Genomic DNA, 25,951 nt, shown 5'->3' on the forward strand with positions numbered 1-25,951 from the left:
AGATTAGGATTTATGAATTAGGGTTCGATTTTCAGCACTCTTTTATTGTTTCATGCACACCGTTTCTTAGAAATTAATTCTATTCTAATTCATTGTGCCTGATCATTACACACGGAAACTTCAAAAAATGTTGACCGTGACTCGGATTTTTTACCATGTACTTCAAACGTCACAGATTAGGATTTATGACTTAGGGATCAATTTTAAGCACTGTTCTATTGTTTCATGCACACCGTTTCTTAGAAATTAATTCTATTCTAATTCATTGTGCCTGATCATTACACACGGAAACTTCAAAAAATGTTGACCGTGACTCGGATTTTTTAGCATGTACTTCAAACGTCACAGATTAGGATTTATGAATTAGGGTTCGATTTTCAGCACTGTTCTTTTGTTGTCTGCACACAGTTTCTTAGAAATTAATTCTATTCTAATTCATTGTGCCTGATAATTGCAATCGGAAAATTAAAAAAATGTTGACCGTGACTCGGATTTTTTAGCATGTACTTCAAACGTAACAGATTAGGATTTATGAATGAGGGTTCTTTTTTAAGCACTCTTCTATTGTTTCCTGCACACCGTTTCTAAGAAATTAATTCTATTCTAATTCATTGTGCCTGATCATTACGCACGGAAATTTCAAAAAATGTTGACCGTGACTCAGATTTTTTAGCATGTACTTCAAACGTAACAGATTAGGGTTTATGAATTAGGGTTCGATTTTTAGCACTCTTCTATTTTTTCCTGCACACCGTTTCTTAGAAATTAATTCTATTCTAATTCATTGTTCCTGATCATTACACACGGAAATTTCAAAAAATGTTGACCGTGACTCGGATTTTTTAGCATGTACTTCAAACGTAACAGATTAGGATTTATGAATTAGGGTTCGATTTTAAGCACTCTTCTATTGTTTCCTGCACACCGTTTCTTAGAAATTAATTCTATTCTAATTCATTATCCCTGATAATTACCCACGGAAATTTAAAAAAATGTTGACCGTGACTCGGATTTTTTAGCATGTACTTCAAACGTCACAGATTAGGATTTATGAATTAGGGTTCGATTTTCAGCACTCTTCTATTGTTTCATGCACACCGTTTCTTAGAAATTAATTCTATTCTAATTCATTGTGCCTGATCATTACACACGGAAACTTCAAAAAATGTTGACCGTGACTCGGATTTTTTAGCATGTACTTCAAACGTCACAGATTAGGATTTATGACTTAGGGATCGATTTTCAGCACTGTTCTATTGTTTCCTGCACACAGTTTCTTAGAAATTAATTCTATTCTAATTCATTATGCATGATCAATACACACGGAAATTTAAAAAAATGTTGACCGTGACTCGGATTTTTGAGAATGTATTTCAAACGTCACAGATTAGGATTTATGAATTAGGGTTCCATTTTCAGCACTCTTCTATTGTTTCATGCACACCGTTTCTTAGAAATTAATTCTATTATAATTCATTGTGCCTGATCATTACAATCGGAAAATTAAAAAAATGTTGACCGTGACTCGGATTTTTTAGCATGTACTTCAAACGTCACAGATTAGTATTTATGAATTTGGGTTCGATTTTCTGCACTCTTCTATTGTTTCCTGCACATCGTTTCTTAGAAATTAATTCTATTCTAATTCATTGTGCCTAATCATTACACACGGAAATTTAAAAAAATGTTGACCGTGACTCGGATTTTTTAGCATGTACTTCAAACGTAACAGATTAGGATTTATGAATTAAGGTTCGATTTTAAGCACTGTTCTATTGTTTCCTGCACACCGTTTCTTAGAAATTAATTCTATTCTAATTCATTATACCTGATCATTACCCACGGAAATTTAATAAAATGTTGACCGTGAATCAGATTTTTTAGCATGTACTTCAACGTCACAGATTAGGATTTATGAATTAGGGTTCGATTTTCTGTACTCTTCTATTGATTCATGCACACCGTTTCTTAGAAATTAATTCTATTCTAATTCATTGTGCCTCATAATTACACACGAAAATTTAAAAAAATGTTGACCGTGACTCGGATTTTTTAGCATGTACTTCAAACGTCACAGATTAGGAATTATGAATTAGGGTTCGATTTTCAGCACTCTTCTATTGTTTCCTACACACCGTTTCTTAGAAATTAATTCTATTCTATTTCATTGTGCCTGATCATTACACACGGAAACTTCAAAAAATGTTGACCGTGACTCGGATTTTTTAGCATGTACTTCAAACGTCACAGATTAGGATTTATGAATTAGGGTTCGATTTTCAGCACTGTTCTTTTGTTGTCTGCACACAGTTTCTTAGAAATTAATTCTATTCTAATTCATTGTGCCTGATCATTACACACGGAAATTTAAAAAAATGTGGACCGTGACTCGGATTTTTTAGCATGTACTTCAAACGTCACAGATTAGGATTAATGAATTAGGGTTCGATTTTCAGCACTCTTCTATTGTTTCATGCACACCGTTTCTTAGAAATTAATTCTATTCTAATTCATTGTGCCTGATCATTACACACGGAAACTTCAAAAAATGTTGACCGTGACTCGGATTTTTTAGCATGTACTAGAAAACGTCACAGATTAGGATTTATGAATTAGGGTTCGATTTTCAGCACTATTCTATTGTTTCCTGCACACCGTTTCTTAGAAATTAATTCTATTCTAATTCATTATGCATGATCATTACACACGAAAATTTAAAAAAATGTTGACCGTGACTCGGATTTTGGAGAATGTATTTCAAACATCACAGATTTGGATTTATGAATTAGGGTTCCATTTTCATCACTTTTCTATTGTTTCATGCACACCGTTTATTAGAAATTAATTCTATTATAATTCATTGTGCCGTATCATTACACACGAAAGTTTCAAAAAATGTTGATCGTGACTCGGATTTTTTAGCATGTACTTCAAACGTCACAGATTATGATTTATGAATTAGGGTTCGATTTTAAGCACTCTTCTATTGTTTCCTGTACATCGTTTCATAGAAATTAATTCTATTCTAATTCATTTTGCCTGATCATTACACACGGAAATTTCAAAAAATGTTGACCGTGACTCGGATTTTTCAGCATGTACTTCAAACGTAACAGATTAGGATTTATGAATTAGGGTTCGATTTTAAGCACTCTTCTATTGTTTCCTGCACTCCGTTTCTTAGAAATTAATTCTATTCTAATTCATTATACCTATTCATTACCCACGGAAATTTAAAAAAATGTTGACCGTGACTCGGATTTTTTAGCATGTACTTCAAACGTAAAAGATTCGGATTTATGAATTAGGGTTCGATTTTGAGCACTCTTCTATTGTTTCCTGCACACCGTTTCTTAGAAATTAATTCTATTCTAATTCATTGTGCCTGATCATTACACACGGAAATTTAAAAAAATGTTGACCGTGACTCAGATTTTTTAGCATGTACTTCAAACGTAACAGATTAGGATTTATGAATTAGGGTTCGATTTTTAGCACTCTTCTATTGTTTCCTACACACCGTTTCTTAGAAATTAATTCTATTCTAATTCATTGTGCCTGATCATTACACACGGAAACTTCAAAAAATGTTGACCGTGACTCGGATTTTTTAGCATGTACTTCAAACGTCACAGATTCGGATTTATGAATTAGGGTTCGATTTTCAGCACTGTTCTTTTGTTGTCTGCACACAGTTTCTTAGAAATTAATTCTATTCTAATTCATTGTGCCTGATAATTACAATCGGAAAATTAAAAAAATGTTGACCGTGACTCGGATTTTTTAGCATGTACTTCAAACGTAACAGATTAGGATTTATGAATGAGGGTTCTTTTTTAAGCACTCTTCTATTGTTTCCTGCACACCGTTTCTAAGAAATTAATTCTATTCTAATTCATTGTGCCTGATCATTACGCACGGAAATTTCAAAAAATGTTGACCGTGACTCAGATTTTTTAGCATGTACTTCAAACGTAACAGATTAGGGTTTATGAATTAGGGTTCGATTTTTAGCACTCTTCTATTTTTTCCTGCACACCGTTTCTTAGAAATTAATTCTATTCTAATTCATTGTTCCTGATCATTACACACGGAAATTTCAAAAAATGTTGACCGTGACTCGGATTTTTTAGCATGTACTTCAAACGTAACAGATTAGGATTTATGAATTAGGGTTCGATTTTAAGCACTCTTCTATTGTTTCCTGCACACCGTTTCTTAGAAATTAATTCTATTCTAATTCATTATCCCTGATAATTACCCACGGAAATTTAAAAAAATGTTGACCGTGACTCGGATTTTTTAGCATGTACTTCAAACGTCACAGATTAGGATTTATGAATTAGGGTTCGATTTTCAGCACTCTTCTATTGTTTCATGCACACCGTTTCTTAGAAATTAATTCTATTCTAATTCATTGTGCCTGATCATTACACACGGAAACTTCAAAAAATGTTGACCGTGACTCGGATTTTTTAGCATGTACTTCAAACGTCACAGATTAGGATTTATGACTTAGGGATCGATTTTCAGCACTGTTCTATTGTTTCCTGCACACAGTTTCTTAGAAATTAATTCTATTCTAATTCATTATGCATGATCAATACACACGGAAATTTAAAAAAATGTTGACCGTGACTCGGATTTTGGAGAATGTATTTCAAACGTCACAGATTATGATTTATGAATTAGGGTTCCATTTTCAGCACTCTTCTATTGTTTCATGCACACCGTTTCTTAGAAATTAATTCTATTATAATTCATTGTGCCTGATCATTACAATCGGAAAATTAAAAAAATGTTGACCGTGACTCGGATTTTTTAGCATGTACTTCAAACGTCACAGATTAGTATTTATGAATTTGGGTTCGATTTTCTGCACTCTTCTATTGTTTCCTGCACATCGTTTCTTAGAAATTAATTCTATTCTAATTCATTGTGCCTGATCATTACACACGGAAATTTCAAAAAATGTTGACCGTGTCTCGGATTTTTTAGCATGTACTTCAAACGTAACAGATTAGGATTTATGAATTAGGGTTCGATTTTAAGCACTCTTCTATTGTTTCCTGCACATCGTTTCTTAGAAATTAATTCTATTTTAATTCATTATACCTGATCATTACCCACGAAAATTTAAAAAAATGTTGACCGTGACTCGGATTTTTTAGCATGTACTTCAAACGTAACAGATTAGGATTTATGAATTAGGGTTCAATTTTAAGCACTCTTCTATTGTTTCCTGCACACCGTTTCTTAGAAATTAATTCTATTCTAATTCATTATACCTGATCATTACCCACGGAAATCTAAAAAAATGTTGACCGTGACTCGGATTTTTTAGCATGTACTTCAAACGTCACAGATTAGGATTTATGAATTAGGGTTCGATTTTCAGCACTCTTTTATTGTTTCATGCACACCGTTTCTTAGAAATTAATTCTATTCTAATTCATTGTGCCTGATCATTACACACGGAAACTTCAAAAAATGTTGACCGTGACTCGGATTTTTTAGCATGTACTTCAAACGTCACAGATTAGGATTTATGACTTAGGGATCAATTTTCAGCACTGTTCTATTGTTTCATGCACACCGTTTCTTAGAAATTAATTCTATTCTAATTCATTGTGCCTGATCATTACACACGGAAACTTCAAAAAATGTTGACCGTGACTCGGATTTTTTAGCATGTACTTCAAACGTCACAGATTAGGATTTATGAATTAGGGTTCGATTTTCAGCACTGTTCTTTTGTTGTCTGCACACAGTTTCTTAGAAATTAATTCTATTCTAATTCATTGTGCCTGATAATTACAATCGGAAAATTAAAAAAATGTTGACCGTGACTCGGATTTTTTAGCATGTACTTCAAACGTAACAGATTAGGATTTATGAATGAGGGTTCTTTTTTAAGCACTCTTCTATTGTTTCCTGCACACCGTTTCTAAGAAATTAATTCTATTCTAATTCATTGTGCCTGATCATTACGCACGGAAATTTCAAAAAATGTTGACCGTGACTCAGATTTTTTAGCATGTACTTCAAACGTAACAGATTAGGGTTTATGAATTAGGGTTCGATTTTTAGCACTCTTCTATTTTTTCCTGCACACCGTTTCTTAGAAATTAATTCTATTCTAATTCATTGTTCCTGATCATTACACACGGAAATTTCAAAAAATGTTGACCGTGACTCGGATTTTTTAGCATGTACTTCAAACGTAACAGATTAGGATTTATGAATTAGGGTTCGATTTTAAGCACTCTTCTATTGTTTCCTGCACACCGTTTCTTAGAAATTAATTCTATTCTAATTCATTATCCCTGATAATTACCCACGGAAATTTAAAAACATGTTGACCGTGACTCGGATTTTTTAGCATGTACTTCAAACGTCACAGATTAGGATTTATGAATTAGGGTTCGATTTTCAGCACTCTTCTATTGTTTCATGCACACCGTTTCTTAGAAATTAATTCTATTCTAATTCATTGTGCCTGATCATTACACACGGAAACTTCAAAAAATGTTGACCGTGACTCGGATTTTTTAGCATGTACTTCAAACGTCACAGATTAGGATTTATGACTTAGGGATCGATTTTCAGCACTGTTCTATTGTTTCCTGCACACAGTTTCTTAGAAATTAATTCTATTCTAATTCATTATGCATGATCAATACACACGGAAATTTAAAAAAATGTTGACCGTGACTCGGATTTTGGAGAATGTATTTCAAACGTCACAGATTAGGATTTATGAATTAGGGTTCCATTTTCAGCACTTTCTATTGTTTCATGCACACCGTTTCTTAGAAATTAATTCTATTATAATTCATTGTGCCTGATCATTACAATCGGAAAATTAAAAAAATGTTGACCGTGACTCGGATTTTTTAGCATGTACTTCAAACGTCACAGATTAGTATTTATGAATTTGGGTTCGATTTTCTGCACTCTTCTATTGTTTCCTGCACATCGTTTCTTAGAAATTAATTCTATTCTAATTCATTGTGCCTAATCATTACACACGGAAATTTAAAAAAATGTTGACCGTGACTCGGATTTTTTAGCATGTACTTCAAACGTAACAGATTAGGATTTATGAATTAAGGTTCGATTTTAAGCACTGTTCTATTGTTTCCTGCACACCGTTTCTTAGAAATTAATTCTATTCTAATTCATTATACCTGATCATTACCCACGGAAATTTAATAAAATGTTGACCGTGAATCAGATTTTTTAGCATGTACTTCAACGTCACAGATTAGGATTTATGAATTAGGGTTCGATTTTCTGTACTCTTCTATTGATTCATGCACACCGTTTCTTAGAAATTAATTCTATTCTAATTCATTGTGCCTCATAATTACACACGAAAATTTAAAAAAATGTTGACCGTGACTCGGATTTTTTAGCATGTACTTCAAACGTCACAGATTAGGAATTATGAATTAGGGTTCGATTTTCAGCACTCTTCTATTGTTTCCTACACACCGTTTCTTAGAAATTAATTCTATTCTATTTCATTGTGCCTGATCATTACACACGGAAACTTCAAAAAATGTTGACCGTGACTCGGATTTTTTAGCATGTACTTCAAACGTCACAGATTAGGATTTATGAATTAGGGTTCGATTTTCAGCACTGTTCTTTTGTTGTCTGCACACAGTTTCTTAGAAATTAATTCTATTCTAATTCATTGTGCCTGATCATTACACACGGAAATTTCAAAAAATGTTGACCGTGACTCGGATTTTTTAGCATGTACTTCAAACGTCACAGATTATGAATTATGAATTAGCGTTCGATTTTCTGCACTCTTCTATTGTTTCCTACACACCGTTTCTTAGAAATTAATTCTATTCTAATTCATTGTGCCTGATCATTACACACGGAAATTTCAAAAAATATTGACCGTGTCTCGGATTTTTTAGCATGTACTTCAAACGTAACAGATTAGGATTTATGAATTAGGGTTCGATTTTAAGCACTCTTCTATTGTTTCCTGCACACCGTTTCTTAGAAATTAATTCTATTCTAATTCATTATACCTGATCATTACCCACGAAAATTTAAAAAAATGTTGACCGTGACTCGGATTTTTTAGCATGTACTTCAAACGTCACAGATTAGGATTTATGAATTAGGGTTAGATTTTCAGCACTCTTCTATTGTTTCATGCACACCGTTTCTTAAAAATTAATTCTATTCTAATTCATTGTGCCTGATCATTACACACGGAAACTTCAAAAAATGTTAACCGTGACTCGGATTTTTTAGCATGTACTTCAAACGTCACAGATTAGGATTTATGACTTAGGGATCGATTTTCAGCACTGTTCTATTGTTTCCTGCACACAGTTTCTTAGAAATTAATTCTATTCTAATTCATTATGCATGATCATTACACACGGAAATTTAAAAAAATGTTGACCGTGACTCGGATTTTGTTGAATGTATTTCAAACGTCACAGATTAGGATTTATGAATTAGGGTTCCATTTTCAGCACTCTTCTATTTTTTCATGCACACCGTTTCTTAGAAATTAATTCTATTATAATTCATTGTGCCTGATCATTACACACGAAAGTTTCAAAAAATGTTGACCGTGACTCGGATTTTTTAGCATGTACTTCAAACGTCACAGATTATGATTTATGAATTAGGGTTCGATTTTAAGCACACTTCTATTGTTTTCTGCACATCGTTTCATAGAAATTAATTCTATTATAATTCATTGTGCCTGATCATTACACACGAAAATTTCAAAAAATGTTGACCGTGACTCGGATTTTTTAGCTTGTACTTCAAACGTAACAGATTAGGATTTATGAATGAGGGTTCTTTTTTAAGCACTCTTCTATTGTTTCCTGCACACCGTTTCTTAGAAATTAATTCTATTCTAATTCATTGTGCCTGATCATTACGCACGGAAATTTCAAAAAATGTTGACCGTGACTCGGATTTTTTAGCATGTACTTCAAACGTAACAGATTAGGATTTATGAATTAGGGTTCGATTTTAAGCACTCTTCTATTGTTTCCTGCACACCGTTTCTAAGAAATTAATTCTATTCTAATTCATTATACCTGATCATTACCCACGGAAATTTAAAAAAATTTTGACCGTGAATCAGATTTTTTAGCATGTACTTCAAACGTCACAGATTAGGATTTATGAATTAGGGTTCGATTTTCTGTACTCTTCTATTGATTCATGCACACCGTTTCTTAGAAATTAATTCTATTCTAATTCATTGTGCCTCATAATTACACACGAAAATTTAAAAAAATGTTGACCGTGACTCGGATTTTTTAGCATGTACTTCAAACGTAACAGATTAGGTTTTATGAATTAAGGTTCGATTTTAAGCACTTTTCTATTGTTTCCTGCACACCGTTTCTAAGAAATTAATTCTATTCTATTTCATTGTGCCTGATCATTACACACGGAAATTTCAAAAAATCTTGACCGTGACTCGGATTTTTTAGCATGTACTTCAAACGTCACAGATTATGATTTATGAATTAGGGTTCGATTTTCAGCACTCTTCTATTGTTTCCTGCACACCGTTTCTTAGAAATTAATTCTATTCAAATTCATTGTGCCTGATCATGACACACGAAAATTTCAAAAAATGTTGACCGTGACTCGGATTTTTTAGCATGTACTTCAAACGTCACAGATTATGATTTATGAATTAGGGTTCGATTTTCAGCACTCTTCTATTGTTTACTGCACATCGTTTCTTAGAAATTAATTCTACTGTAATTCATTGTGCCTGATCATTACACACGGAAATTTCAAAAAATGTTGACCGTGACTCGGAATTTTTAGCATGTACTTCAAACGTCACAGATTAGGAATTATGAATTAGGGTTCGATTTTCAGCACTCTTCTATTGTTTCCTCCACACCATTTCTTAGAAATTAATTATATTCTAATTCATTGGGCCTGATCATTACACACGAAAATTTAAAAAAATGTTGACCATGACTCGCATTTTTTAGCATGTACTTCAAACGACACAGATTAGGATTTATGAATTAGGGTTTGATTTTAAGCACTCTTCTATTGTTTCATGCACACCGTTTCTTAGAAATGAATTCTAATATAATTCATTGTGCCTGATCATTACACACGGAAATTTCAAAAAATGTTGACCGTGACTCAGATTTTTTAGCATGTACTTCAAACGTAACAGATTAGGATTTATGAATTAGGGTTCGATTTTAAGCACTCTTCTATTGTTTTCTGCACACCGTTTCTTAGAAATTAATACTATTCTAATTCATTATACCTGATTATTACCCACGGAAATTTAAAAAAATGTTGACCATGACTCGCATTTTTTAGCATGTACTTCAAACGACACAGATTAGGATTTCTGAATTAGGGTTTGATTTTAAGCACTCTTCTATTGTTTCATGCACACCGTTTCTTAGAAATGAATTCTATTCTAATTCATTGTGCCTGATCATTACACACTGAAATTTCAAAAAATGTTGAACGTGACTCGGATTTTTTAGCATGTACTTCAAACGTAACAGATTAGGATTTATGAATTAGGGTTCGATTTTAAGCACTCTTCTATTGTTTTCTGCACACCGTTTCTTAGAAATGAATTCTATTCTAATTCATTGGGCCTAATCATTACACACGGAAATTTAAAAAAATGTTGACCATGACTCGCATTTTTTAGCATGTACTTCAAACGACACAGATTAGGATTTATGAATTAGGGTTTGATTTTAAGCACTCTTCTATTGTTTCATGCACACCGTTTCTTAGAAATGAATTCTATTCTAATTCATTGTGCCTGATCATTACACACGGAAATTTCAAAAAATGTTGACCGTGACTCGGATTTTTTAGCATGTACTTCAAACGTAACAGATTAGGATTTATGAATTAGGGTTCGATTTTAAGCACTCTTCTATTGTTTTCTGCACACCGTTTCTTAGAAATGAATTCTATTCTAATTCATTGGGCCTAATCATTACACACGGAAATTTTAAAAAATGTTGACTATGACTCGCATTTTTTAGCATGTACTTCAAACGACACAGATTAGGATTTATGAATTAGGGTTTGATTTTAAGCACTCTTCTATTGTTTCATGCACACCGTTTCTTAGAAATGAATTCTATTCTAATTCATTGTGCCTGATCATTACACACGGAAATTTCAAAAAATGTTGTCCGTGACTCGGATTTTTTAGCATGTACTTCAAACGTAACAGATTAGGATTTATGAATTAGGGTTCGATTTTAAGCACTCTTCTATTGTTTTCTGCACACCGTTTCTTAGAAATGAATTCTATTCTAATTCATTGGGCCTAATCATTACACACGGAAATTTAAAAAAATGTTGACCATGACTCGCATTTTTTAACATGTACTTCAAACGACACAGATTAGGATTTATGAATTAGGGTTTGATTTTAAGCACTCTTCTATTGTTTCATGCACACCGTTTCTTAGAAATGAATTCTATTCTAATTCATTGTGCCTGATCATTACACACGGAAATTTCAAAAAATGTTGACCGTGACTCGGATTTTTTAGCATGTACTTCAAACGTAACAGATTAGGATTTATTACTTAGGGTTCGATTTTAAGCACTCTTCTATTGTTTTCTGCACACCGTTTCTTAGAAATGAATTCTATTCTAATTCATTGGGCCTAATCATTACACACGAAAATTTAAAAAAATGTTGACCATGACTCGCATTTTTTAGCATGTACTTCAAACGACACAGATTAGGATTTATGAATTAGGGTTTGATTTTAAGCACTCTTCTATTGTTTCATGCACACCGTTTCTTAGAACTGAATTCTATTCTAATTCATTGTGCCTGATCATTACACACGGAAATTTCAAAAAATGTTGACCGTGACTCGGATTTTTTAGCATGTACTTCAAACGTAACAGATTAGGATTTATGAATTAGGGTTCGATTTTAAGCACTCTTCTATTGTTTTCTGCACACCGTTTCTTAGAAATGAATTCTATTCTAATTCATTGGGCCTAATCATTACACACGGAAATTTTAAAAAATGTTGACTATGACTCGCATTTTTTAGCATGTACTTCAAACGACACAGATTAGGATTTATGAATTAGGGTTTGATTTTAAGCACTCTTCTATTGTTTCATGCACACCGTTTCTTAGAAATGAATTCTATTCTAATTCATTGTGCCTGATCATTACACACGGAAATTTCAAAAAATGTTGACCGTGACTCGGATTTTTTAGCATGTACTTCAAACGTAACAGATTAGGATTTATGAATTAGGGTTCGATTTTAAGCACTCTTCTATTGTTTCCTGCACACCGTTTCTTAGAAATTAATTCTATTCTAATTCATTTTGCCTGATCATTACACACGGAAATTTAAAAAAATGTTGACTGTGACTCGGGTTTTTTACCATGTACTTCAAACGTAACAGATTAGGATTCATGAATTAGGGTTCGATTTAAGCACTCTTCTATTGTTTCCTGCACACCGTTTCTTAGAAATTAATTCTATTCTAATTCATTTTGCCTGATCATTACACACGGAAATTTAAAAAAATGATGAAGTGACTCGGGTTTTTTAGCATGTACTTCAATCGTCACAGATTAGGATTTATGAATTAGGGTTCGATTCTCAGCACTCTTCTATTGTTTCCTACACACCGTTTCTTAGAAATTAATTCTATTCTAATTCATTGTGCCTGATCATTACACACGGAAATTTCAAAATATGTTGACCGTGACTCGGATTTTTTAGCATGTACTTCAAACGTCACAGATTAGGATTTATTTGAATTAGGGTTCGATTTTCAGCACTGTTGTATTGTTGTCTGCACACAGTTTCTTAGAAATTAATTCTATTCTAATTCATTATGCCTGATCATTACACACGAAAATTTCAAAAAATGTTGACCGTGACTCGGATTTTTGAGAATGTATTTCAAACGTCACAGATTAGGATTTATGAATTAGGGTTCCATTTTCAGCATTCTTCTATTGTTTCATGCACACCGTTTCTTAGAAATTAATTCTATTCTAATTCATTGTGGCTGATCATTACACACGGAAATTTAAAAAAATGTTGACCGTGACTCGGATTTTTTAGCATGTACTTCAACGTCACAGATTAGGATTTATGAATTAGGGTTCAATTTTCAGCACTCTTCTATTGTTTCCTGCACACCATTTCTAAGAAATTAATTCTATTCTAATTCATTGTGCCTGATCATTACACACGGAAATTTCAAAAAATGTTGACCGTGACTCGGATTTTTTAGCATGTACTTCAAACGTAACAGATTAGGATTTATGAATTAGGGTTCGATTTTAAGCACTCTTCTATTGTTTCCTGCACACCGTTTATTAGAAATTAATTCTATTCTAATTCATTATACCTGATCATTACCCACGGAAATTTAAAAAAATGTTGACCGTGACTTAGATTTTTTAGCATGTACTTCAAACGTCACAGATTCGGATTTATGAATTAGGGTTCGATTTTCTGCACTCTTCTATTGTTTCATGCACACTGTTTCTTAGAAATTAATTCTATTCTAATAAATTCTACCTAATCATTACACACGGAAATTTCAAAATATGTTGACCGTGACTCGGATTTTTTAGCATGTACTTCAAACGTCACAGATTAGGATTTATGAATTAGGGTTCGATTTTAAGCACTCTTCTATTGTTTCCTGCACACCGTTTCTTAGAAATTCATTCTATTCTAATTCATTGTGCCTGATCATTACACACGGAAATTTAAAAAAATGTTGACCGTGACTCGGATTTTTTAGCATGTACTTCAAACGTCACAGATGAAGATTTATGAATTAGGGTTCGATTTTCAGCACTGTTCTATTGTTTCCTGCACACCGTTTCTTCTAAATTAATTCTATTCTAATTCATTGTGCCTGATCATTACACACGGAAATTTAAAAAAATATTGACCGTGACTCGGATTTTTTAACATGTAATTCGAATGTCACAGATTAGTATTTATGAATTAGGGTTCGATTTTCTGCACTCTTCTATTATTTCCTGCACACCGTTTCTTAGAAATTAATTCTATTCTAATTCATTGTGCATGATCATTACACACGGAAATTTCAAAAAATGTTGACCGTGACTCGGATTTTTTAGCATGTACTAAAAACGTCACAGATTAAGATTTATGAATTAGGGTTCGATTTTCAGCACTCTTCTATTGTTTCCTACACACCGTTTCTTAGAAATTAATTATATTCTAATTCATTGTGCCTGATCAACACACAAAAATTTAAAAAAAATGTTGACCGTGACTCGGATTTTTTAGCATGTACTTCAAACGTCACAGATTATGATTTATGAATTAGGGTTCGATTTTCAGCACTCTTCTATTGTTTTCTGCACACCGTTTCTTGGAAATTAATTCTATTCTAATTCATTGTGCTTGATCATTACACACGGAAATTTAAAAAAATTTTGACAGTGACTCGGATTTTTTAGCATGTACTTCAAACGTCACAGATTAGGATTTATGAATTATGGTTCGATTTTCTGCACTCTTCTATTGTTTCATGCACACCGTTTCTTAGAAATTAATTCTATTCTAATTCATTGTGCCTGATCATTACAAACGGAAACTTCAAAAAATGTTGACCGTGACTCGGATTTTTTAGCATTTACTTCAAACGTCACAGATTAGGATTTATGAATTAGGGTTCGATTTTCAGCACTGTTCTATTGTTGTCTGCACAAAGTTTCTTAGAAATTAATTCTATTCAAATTCATTATGTCTGATCATTACACACGAAAATTTCAAAAAATGTTGACCGTGACTCGGATTTTGGAGAATGTATTTCGAACGTCACAGATTAGGATTTATGAATTAAGGTTCCATTTTCAGCACTCTTCTATTGTTTCATGCACACCGTTTCTTAGAAATTAATTCTATTCTAATTCTTTGTGGCTGATCATTACCCACGGAAATTTAAAAAAATGTTGACCGTGACTCGCATTTTTTAGCATGTACTTCAAACGACACAGATTAGGATTTATGAATTAGGGTTTGATTTTAAGCACTCTTCTATTGTTTCATGCACACCGTTTCTTAGAAATGAATTCTATTCTAATTCATTGTGCCTGATCATCACACACGGAAATTTCAAAAAATGTTGACCGTGACTCGGATTTTTTAGCATGTACTTCAAACGTAACAGATTAGGATTTATGAATTAGGGTTCGATTTTAAGCACTCTTCTATTGTTTTCTGCACACCGTTTCTTAGAAATGAATTCTATTCTAATTCATTGGGCCTAATCATTACACACGGAAATTTAAAAAAATGTTGACCATGACTCACATTTTTTAGCATGTACTTCAAACGACACAGATTAGGATTTATGAATTAGAGTTTGATTTTAAGCACTCTTCTATTGTTTCATGCACACCGTTTCTTAGAACTGAATTCTATTCTAATTCATTGTGCCTGATCATTACACACGGAAATTTCAAAAAATGTTGACCGTGACTCGGATTTTTTAGCATGTACTTCAAACGTAACAGATTAGGATTTATGAATTAGGGTTCAATTTTAAGCACTCATCTATTGTTTCTTGCACACCGTTTCTTAGAAATTAATTCTATTCTAATTCATTGTGCCTGATCATTACACACAGAAATTTCAAAAAATGTTGACCGTGACTCGGATTTTTTGGCATGTACTTCAAACGTCACAGATTAGGATTTTTGAATTAGGGGTCGATTTTCAGCACTCTTCTATTGTTTCCTCCACACCGTTTCTTAGAAATTAATTCTATTCTAATACATTGTGCCTGATCATTACACACGGAAATTTCAAAAAATGTTGACCGTGACTCGGATTTTTTAGCATGTACTTCAAACGTAACAGATTAGGATTTATGAATTAGGGTTCGATTTTAAGCACTCTTCTATTGTTTCCTGCACACCGTTTCTTAGAAATTAATTCTATTCTAATTCATTTTGCGTGATCATTACACACGGAAATTTAAAAAAATGTTGACTGTGACTCGGGTTTTTTACCATGTACTTCAAATGTAACAGATTAGGATTCATGAATTAGGGTTCGATTTAAGCACTCTTCTATTGTTTCCTGCACACCGTTTCTTAGAAATTAATTCTATTCTAATTCATTTTGCCTGATCATTACACACGGAAATTTAAAAAAATGATGAAGTGACTCGGGTTTTTTAGCATGTACTTCAATCGTCACAGATTAGGATTTATGAATTAGGGTTCCATTTTCAGCACTCTTCTATTGTTTCCTACACACCGTTTCTTAGAAATTAATTCTATTCTAATTCATTGTGCCTGATCATTACACACGGAAATTTCAAAATATGTTGACCGTGACTCGGATTTTTTAGCATGTACTTCAAACGTCACAGATTAGGATTTATTTGAATTAGGGTTCGATTTTCAGCACTGTTGTATTGTTGTCTGCACACAGTTTCTTAGAAATTAATTCTATTCTAATTCATTATGCCTGATCATTACACACGAAAATTTCAAAAAATGTTGACCGTGACTCGGATTTTTGAGAATGTATTTCAAACGTCACAGATTAGGATTTATGAATTAGGGTTCCATTTTCAGCACTCTTCTATTGTTTCATGCACACCGTTTCTTAGAAATTAATTCTATTCTAATTCATTGTGGCTGATCATTACACACGGAAATTTCAAAAAATGTTGACCGTGACTCGGATTTTTTAGCATGTACTTCAAACGTCACAGATTAGGATTTATGAATTAGGGTTCAATTTTCAGCACTCTTTTATTGTTTCCTGCACACCGTTTCTAAGAAATTAATTCTATTCTAATTCATTGTGCCTGATCATTACACACGGAAATTTCAAAAAATGTTGACCGTGACTCGGATTTTTTAGCATGTACTTCAAACGTAACAGATTAGGATTTATGAATTAGGGTTCGATTTTAAGCACACTTCTATTGTTTCCTACACACCGTTTATTAGAAATTAATTCTATTCTAATTCATTATACCTGATCATTACCCACGGAAATTTAAAAAAATGTTGACAGCGACTTAGATTTTTTAGCATGTACTTCAAACGTCACAGATTCGGATTTATGAATTAGGGTTCGATTTTCTGCACTCTTCTATTGTTTTCTGCACACCGTTTCTTAGAAATGAATTCTATTCTAATTCATTGGGCCTAATCATTACACACGGAAACTTAAAAAAATGTTGACCATGACTCGCATATTTTAGCATGTACTTCAAACGACACAAATTATGATTTATGAATTAGGGTTTGATTTTAAGCACTCTTCTATTGTTTCATGCACACCGTTTCTTAGAACTGAATTCTATTCTAATTCATTGTGCCTGATCATTACACACGGAAATTTCAAAAAATGTTGACCGTGACTCGGATTTTTTAGCATGTACTTCAAACGTAACAGATTAGGATTTATGAATTAGGGTTCAATTTTAAGCACTCATCTATTGTTTCTTGCACACCGTTTCTTAGAAATTAATTCTATTCTAATTCATTGTGCCTGATCATTACACACAGAAATTTCAAAAAATGTTGACCGTGACTCGGATTTTTTGGCATGTACTTCGAACATCACAGATTAGGATTTTTGAATTAGGGGTCGATTTTCAGCACTCTTCTATTGTTTCCTCCACACCGTTTCTTAGAAATTAATTCTATTCTAATACATTGTGCCTGATCATTACACACGGATATTTCAAAAAATGTTGACCGTGACTCGGATTTTTTAGCATGTACTTCAAACGTAACAGATTAGGATTTATGAATTAGGGTTCGATTTTAAGCACTCTTCTATTGTTTCCTGCACACCGTTTCTTAGAAATTAATTCTATTCTAATTCATTTTGCCTGATCATTACATACGGAAATTTAAAAAAATGTTGACTGTGACTCGGGTTTTTTACCATGTACTTCAAACGTAACAGATTAGGATTCATGAATTAGGGTTCGATTTAAGCACTCTTCTATTGTTTCCTGCACACCGTTTCTTAGAAATTAATTCTATTCTAATTCATTTTGCCTGATCATTACACACGGAAATTTAAAAAAATTTTGACCGTGACTCGGATTTTTTAGCATGTACTTCAAACGTCACAGATTAGGATTTATGAATTAGGGTTCGATTTTCTGCACTCTTCTATTGTTTCATGCACACCGTTTCTTAGAAATTAATTCTATTCTAATTCATTGTGCCTGATCATTACACACGGAAACTTCAAAAAATGTTGACCGTGACTCGGATTTTTTAGCATGTACTTCAAACGTCACAGATTAGGATTTATGAATTAGGGTTCGATTTTCAGCACTGTTCTATTGTTGTCTGCACAAAGTTTCTTAGAAATTAATTCTATTCAAATTCATTATGCCTGATCATTACACACGAAAATTTCAAAAAATGTTGACCGTGACTCGGATTTTGGAGAATGTATTTCAAACGTCACAGATTAGGATTTATGAATTAGGGTTCCATTTTCAGCACTCTTCTATTGTTTCATGCACACCGTTTCTTAGAAATTAATTCTATTCTAATTCTTTGTGGCTAATCATTACCCACGGAAATTTAAAAAAATGTTGACCGTGACTTGGATTTTTTAGCATGTACTTTAAACGTCACAGATTAGGATTTATGAATTAGGGTTCAATTTTCAGCACTCTTCTATTGTTTCATGCACACCGTTTCTTAGAAATTAATTCTATTCTAATTCTTTGTGGCTGATCATTACCCACGGAAATTTAAAAAAATGTCGACCGTGACTCGGATTTTTTAGCATGTACATCAAACCTCACAGATTAGGATTTATGAATTAGGGTTCGATTTTCTGCACTCTTCTATTGTTTCATGCACACCGTTTCTTAGAAATTAATTCTATTCTAATAAATTCTACCTGATCATTACACACGAAAATTTCAAAAAATTTTGACCGTGACTCGGATTTTTTAGCATGTACTAAAGACGTCACAGATTAAGATTTATGAATTAGGGTTCGATTTTCAGAACTCTTCTATTGTTTCCTGCACACCGTTTCTTAGAAATTAATTCTATTCTAATTCCTTTTGCCTGATCATTACACACGGAAATTTAAAAAAATGTTGACCGTGACTCGGATTTTTTAGCATGTACTTCAAACGTCACAGATTAGCATTTTTGAATTAGGGTTCGATTTTAAGCACTCTTCTATTGTTTCATGCACACCGTTTCTTAGAAATTAATTCTATTCTAATTCATTGTGCCTGATCATTACACACGGAAACTTCAAAAAATGTTGACCGTGACTCGGATTTTTTAGATGTACTTCAAACGTCACAGATTAGGATTTATGAATTACGGTTCGATTTTCAGCACTTTTCTATTGTTGTCTGCACACAGTTTCTTAAAAATTAATTCTATTCTAATTCATTATGCCTGATCATTACACACGAAAATTTAAAAAAATGTTGACCCTGACTCGGATTTTGGAGAATGTATTTCAAACGTCACAGATTAGGATTTATGAATTAGGGTTCCATTTTGAGCACTCTTCTATTGTTTCATGCACACCGTTTCTTAGAAATTAATTCTATTCTAATTCATTGTGCGTGATCATTACACACGGAAATTTAAAAAAATGTTGACCGTGACTCGGATTTTTTAGCATGTACTTCAAACGTCACAGATTAGGATTTATGAATTAGGGTTCAATTTTCAGCACTCTTCTATTGTTTCCTGCACACCGTTTCTAAGAAATTAATTCTATTCTAATTCATTGTGCCTGATCATTACACACGAAAATTTAAAAAAATGTTGACCGTGACTCGGATTTTGGAGAATGTATTTCAAACGTCACAGATTAGGATTTATGAATTAGGGTTCCATTTTGAGCACTCTTCTATTGTTTCATGCACACCGTTTCTTAGAAATTAATTCTATTCTAATTCATTGTGCGTGATCATTACACACGGAAATTTAAAAAAATGTTGACCGTGACTCGGATTTTTTAGCATGTACTTCAAACGTCACAGATTAGGATTTATGAATTAGGGTTCAATTTTCAGCACTCTTCTATTGTTTCCTGCACACCGTTTCTAAGAAATTAATTCTATTCTAATTCATTGTGCCTGATCATTACACACGGAAATTTAAAAAAATGTTGACCGTGACTCGGATTTTTTAGCATGTACTTCAAACGTAACAGATTAGGATTTATGAATTAGGGTTTGATTTTAAGCACTCTTCTATTGTTTCCTGCACACCGTTTCTTAGAAATTAATTCTATTCTAATTCATTATACCTGATCATTACCCACGGAAATTTAAAAAAATGTTGACCGTGACTCGGATTTTTTAGCATGTACTTCAAACGTCACAGATTAGCATTTTTGAATTAGGGTTCGATTTTAAGCACTCTTCTATTGTTTCATGCACACCGTTTCTTAGAAATTAATTCTATTCTAATTCATTGTGCCTGATCATTACACACGGAAACTTCAAAAAATGTTGACCGTGACTCGGATTTTTTAGATGTACTTCAAACGTCACAGATTAGGATTTATGAATTACGGTTCGATTTTCAGCACTGTTCTATTGTTGTGTGCACACAGTTTCTTAGAAATAAATTCTATTCTAATTCATTATGCCTGATCATTACACACGAAAATTTAAAAAAATGTTGACCGTGACTCGGATTTTGGAGAATGTATTTCAAACGTCACAGATTAGGATTTATGAATTAGGGTTCCATTTTCAGCACTCTTCTATTGTTTCATGCACACCGTTTCTTAGAAATTAATTCTATTCTAATTCTTTGTGGCTGATCATTACACACCGAAAATTCAAAAAATGTTGACCGTGACTCGGATTTTTTAGATGTACTTCAAACGTCACAGATTAGGATTTATGAATTAGGGTTCGATTTTCAGCACTGTTCTATTGTTGTCTGCACACAGTTTCTTAGAAATTAATTCTATTCTAATTCATTATGCCTGATCATTACACACGAAAATTTAAAAAAATGTTGACCGTGACTCGGATTTTGGAGAATGTATTTCAAACGTCACAGATTAGGATTTATGAATTAGGGTTCCATTTTGAGCACTCTTCTATTGTTTCATGCACACCGTTTCATAGAAATTAATTCTATTCTAATTCATTGTGCGTGATCATTACACACGGAAATTTAAAAAAATGTTGACCGTGACTCGGATTTTTTAGCATGTACTTCAAACGACACAGATTAGGATTTATGAATTAGGGTTCAATTTTCAGCACTCTTCTATTGTTTCCTGCACACCGTTTCTAAGAAATTAATTCTATTCTAATTCATTGTGCCTGATCATTACACACGGAAATTTAAAAAAATGTTGACCGTGACTCAGATTTTTTAGCATGTACTTCAAACGTAACAGATTAGGATTTATGAATTAGGGTTTGATTTTAAGCACTCTTCTATTGTTTCATGCACACTGTTTCTTAGAAATGAATTCTATTCTAATTCATTGTGCCTGATCATTACACACGGAAATTTCAAAAAATGTTGACCGTGACTCGGATTTTTTAGCATGTACTTTAAACGTAACAGATTACGATTTATGAATTAGGGTTCGATGTTAAGCACCCTTCTGTTGTTTCCTGCACACCGTTTCTTAGAAATTAATTTTATTCTAATTCATTATACCTGATCATTACCCACGGAAATTTAAAAAAATGTTGACCGTGACTCGGATTTTTGTGCATGTACTTCAAACGTCACAGATTATGATTTATGAATTAGGGTTCGATTTTCAGCACTCTTCTATTGTTTCCTGCACACCGTTTCTTAGAAATTAATTCTATTCAAATTCATTGTGCCTGATCATTACACAAGGAAACTTCAAAAAATGTTGACCGTGACTCGGATTTTTTAGCATGTACTTCAAACGTCACAGATTAGGATTTATGAATTAGGGATCGATTTTCAGCACTGTTCTATTGTTTCATGCACACCGTTTCTTAGAAATTAATTCTATTCTAATTCATTGTGCATGATCATTACACACGGAAATTTCAAAAAATGTTGACCGTGACTCGGATTTTTTAGCATGTACTTCAAACGTAACAGATTAGGTTTTATGAATTAAGGTTCGATTTTAAGCACTTTTCTATTGTTTCCTGCACACTGTTTCTAAGAAATTAATTCTATTCTAATTCATTGTGCCTGATCATTACACACGGAAATTTCAAAAAATCTTGACTGTGACTCGGATTTTTTAACATGTACTTTAAACGTCACAGATTATGATTTATGAATTAGGGTTCAATTTTCAGCACTCTTCTATTGTTTCCTGCACACTGTTTCTTAGAAATAAATTCTATTCAAATTCATTGTGCCTGATCATGACACACGGAAAATTAAAAAAATGTTGACCGTGACTCGGATTTTTTAGCATGTACTTCAAACGTCACAAATTAGTATTTCTGGATTCGGGTTCGATTTTCTGCACTCTTCTATTGTTTCCTGCACATCGTTTCTTAGAAATTAATTGTATTCTAATTCATTGTGCCTGATCATTACACACGGAAATTTCAAAAAATGTTGACCGTGACTCAGATTTTTTAGCATGTACTTCAAACGTCACAAATTAGTATTTATGAATTAGGGTTCGAATTTCAGCACTCTTCTATTGTTTCCTGCACACCGTTTCTTAGAAATTAATTATATTCTAATTGATTGGGCCTGATCATTACACACGGAAATTTAAAAAAATGTTGACCGTGACTCAGATTTTTTAGCATGTACTTCAAACGTAACAGATTAGGATTTATGAATTAGGGTTCGATTTTTAGCACTCTTCTATTGTTTCCTGCACACCGTTTCTTAGAAATTAATTCTATTCTAATTCATTGTGCCTGATCATTACACACGAAAATTTCAAAAAATGTTGACCGTGAGTCGGATTTTTTAGCATGTACTTCAAACGTAACAGATTAGGATTTATGAATTAGGGTTGGATTTTAAGCACTCTTCTATTGTTTCCTGCACACCGTTTCTTAGAAATTAATTCTATTCTAATTCATTATACCTGATTATTACCCACGGAAATTTAAAAAAATGTTGACCGTGACTAGGATTTTTTTGCATGTACTTCAAACGTCACAGATTAGGATTTATGAATTAGGGTTCGATTTTCAGCACTCTTCTATTGTTTCATGCACACCGTTTCTTAGAAATTAATTCTATTCTAATTCATTGTGCCTGATCATTACACAAGGAAACTTCAAAAAATGTTGACCGTGACTCGGATTTTTTAGCATGTACTTCAAACGTCACAGATTAGGATTTATGAATGAGGGTTCTTTTTTCAGCACTCTTCAATTGTTTCCAGCACACCGTTTCTTAGAAATTAATTCTATTCTAATTCATTATACCTGATCATTACCCACGGAAATTTAAAAAAATGTTGACCGTGACTCGGATTTTTTAGCATGTACTTCAAACGTAAAAGATTAGGATTTATGAATTACGGTTCGATTTTCTGCACTCTTCTATTGTTTCATGCACAGCGTTTCTTAGAAAATAATTCTATTCTAATTCATTGTGCCTGATCATTACACACGGAAATTTCAAAAAATGTTGACCGTGACTCGGATTTTTTAGCATGTACTTCAAACGTAACAGATTAGGTTTTATGAATTAAGGTTCGATTTTAAGCACTTTTCTATTGTTTCCTGCACACCGTTTCTAAGAAATTAATTCTATTCTAATTCATTGTGCCTGATCATTACACACGGAAATTTCAAAAAATCTTGACTGTGACTCGGATTTTTTAACATGTACTTTAAACGTCACAGATTATGATTTATGAATTAGGGTTCAATTTTCAGCACTCTTCTATTGTTTCCTGCACACTGTTTCTTAGAAATAAATTCTATTCAAATTCATTGTGCCTGATCATGACACACGTAAAATTAAAAAAATGTTGACCGTGACTCGGATTTTTTAGCATGTACTTCAAACGTTACAAATTAGTATTTCTGGATTCGGGTTCGATTTTCTGCACTCTTCTATTGTTTCCTGCACATCGTTTCTTAGAAATTAATTGTATTCTAATTCATTGTGCCTGATCATTACACACGGAAATTTCAAAAAATGTTGACCGTGACTCAGATTTTTTAGCATGTACTTCAAACGTCACATATAAGGAATTATGAATTAGGGTTCGATTTTCAGCACTCTTCTATTGTTTCCTGCACACCGTTTCTTAGAAATTAATTATATTCTAATTCATTGGGCCTGATCATTACACACGGAAATTTAAAAAAATGTTGACCGTGACTCAGATTTTTTAGCATGTACTTCAAACGTAACAGATTAGGATTTATGAATTAGGGTTCGATTTTTAGCACTCTTCTATTGTTTCCTGCACACCGTTTCTTAGAAATTAATTCTATTCTAATTCATTGTGCCTGATCATTACACACGGAAATTTCAAAAAATGTTGACCGTGAGTCGGATTTTTTAGCATGTACTTCAAACGTAACAGATTAGGATTTATGAATTAGGGTTCGATTTTAAGCACTCTTCTATTGTTTCCTGCACACCGTTTCTTAGAAATTAATTCTATTCTAATTCATTATACCTGATTATTACCCACGGAAATTTAAAAAAATGTTGACCGTGACTAGGATTTTTTTGCATGTACTTCAAACGTCACAGATTTGGATTTATGAATTAGGGTTCGATTTTCAGCACTCTTCTATTGTTTCATGCACACCGTTTCTTAGAAATTAAGTCTATTCTAATTCATTGTGCCTGATCATTACACAAGGAAACTTCAAAAAATGTTGACCGTGACTCGGATTTTTTAGCATGTACTTCAAACGTCACAGATTAGGATTTATGAATGAGGGTTCTTTTTTCAGCACTCTTCTATTGTTTCCAGCACACCGTTTCTTAGAAATTAATTCTATTCTAATTCATTATACCTGATCATTACCCACGGAAATTTAAAAAAATGTTGACCGTGACTCGGATTTTTTAGCATGTACTTCAAACGTAAAAGATTAGGATTTATGAATTACGGTTCGATTTTCTGCACTCTTCTATTGTTTCATGCACACCGTTTCTTAGAAATGAATTCTATTTAATTCATTGTGCCTGATAATTACACACGGAAATTTAAAAAAATGTTGACCGTGACTCGGATTTTTTAGCATGTACTTCAAACGTAACAGATTAGGATTTATGAATTAGGGTTCGATTTTAAGCACTCTTCTATTGTTTCCTGCACACCGTTTCTTAGAAATTAATTCTATTCTAATTCATTATACCTGATCATTACCCACGGAAATTAAAAAAAATGTTGACCGTGACTCGGATTTTTTAGCATGTACTTCAAACGTCACAGATTAGGTTTTATGAATTAAGGTTCGATTTTAAGCACTTTTCTATTGTTTCCTGCACACCGTTTCTAAGAAATTAATTCTATTCTAATTCATTGTGCCTGATCATTACACACGGAAATTTCAAAAAATCTTGACCGTGACTCGGATTTTTTAACATGTACTTCAAACGTCACAGATTATGATTTATGAATTAGGGTTCGATTTTCAGCACTCTTCTATTGTTTCTTGCACACCGTTTCTTAGAAATAAATTCTATTCAAATTCATTGTGCCTGATCATGACACACGGAAAATTAAAAAAATGTTGACAGTGACTCGGATTTTTTAGCATGTACTTCAAACGTCACAAATTAGTATTTATGAATTCGGGTTCGATTTTCTGCACTCTTCTATTGTTTCCTGCACATCGTTTCTTAGAAATTAATTGTATTCTAATTCATTGTGCCTGATCATTACACACAGAAATTTCAAAAAATGTTTACCGTGACTCGGATTTTTTAGCATGTACTGCAAACGTCACAGATAAGGAA

Source organism: Cucurbita pepo, chromosome 19 (genome assembly GCF_057944985.1).
Source record: "Cucurbita pepo subsp. pepo isolate OVF chromosome 19, ASM5794498v1, whole genome shotgun sequence".
In the NCBI taxonomy this organism is placed as follows: Eukaryota; Viridiplantae; Streptophyta; class Magnoliopsida; order Cucurbitales; family Cucurbitaceae; genus Cucurbita; species Cucurbita pepo.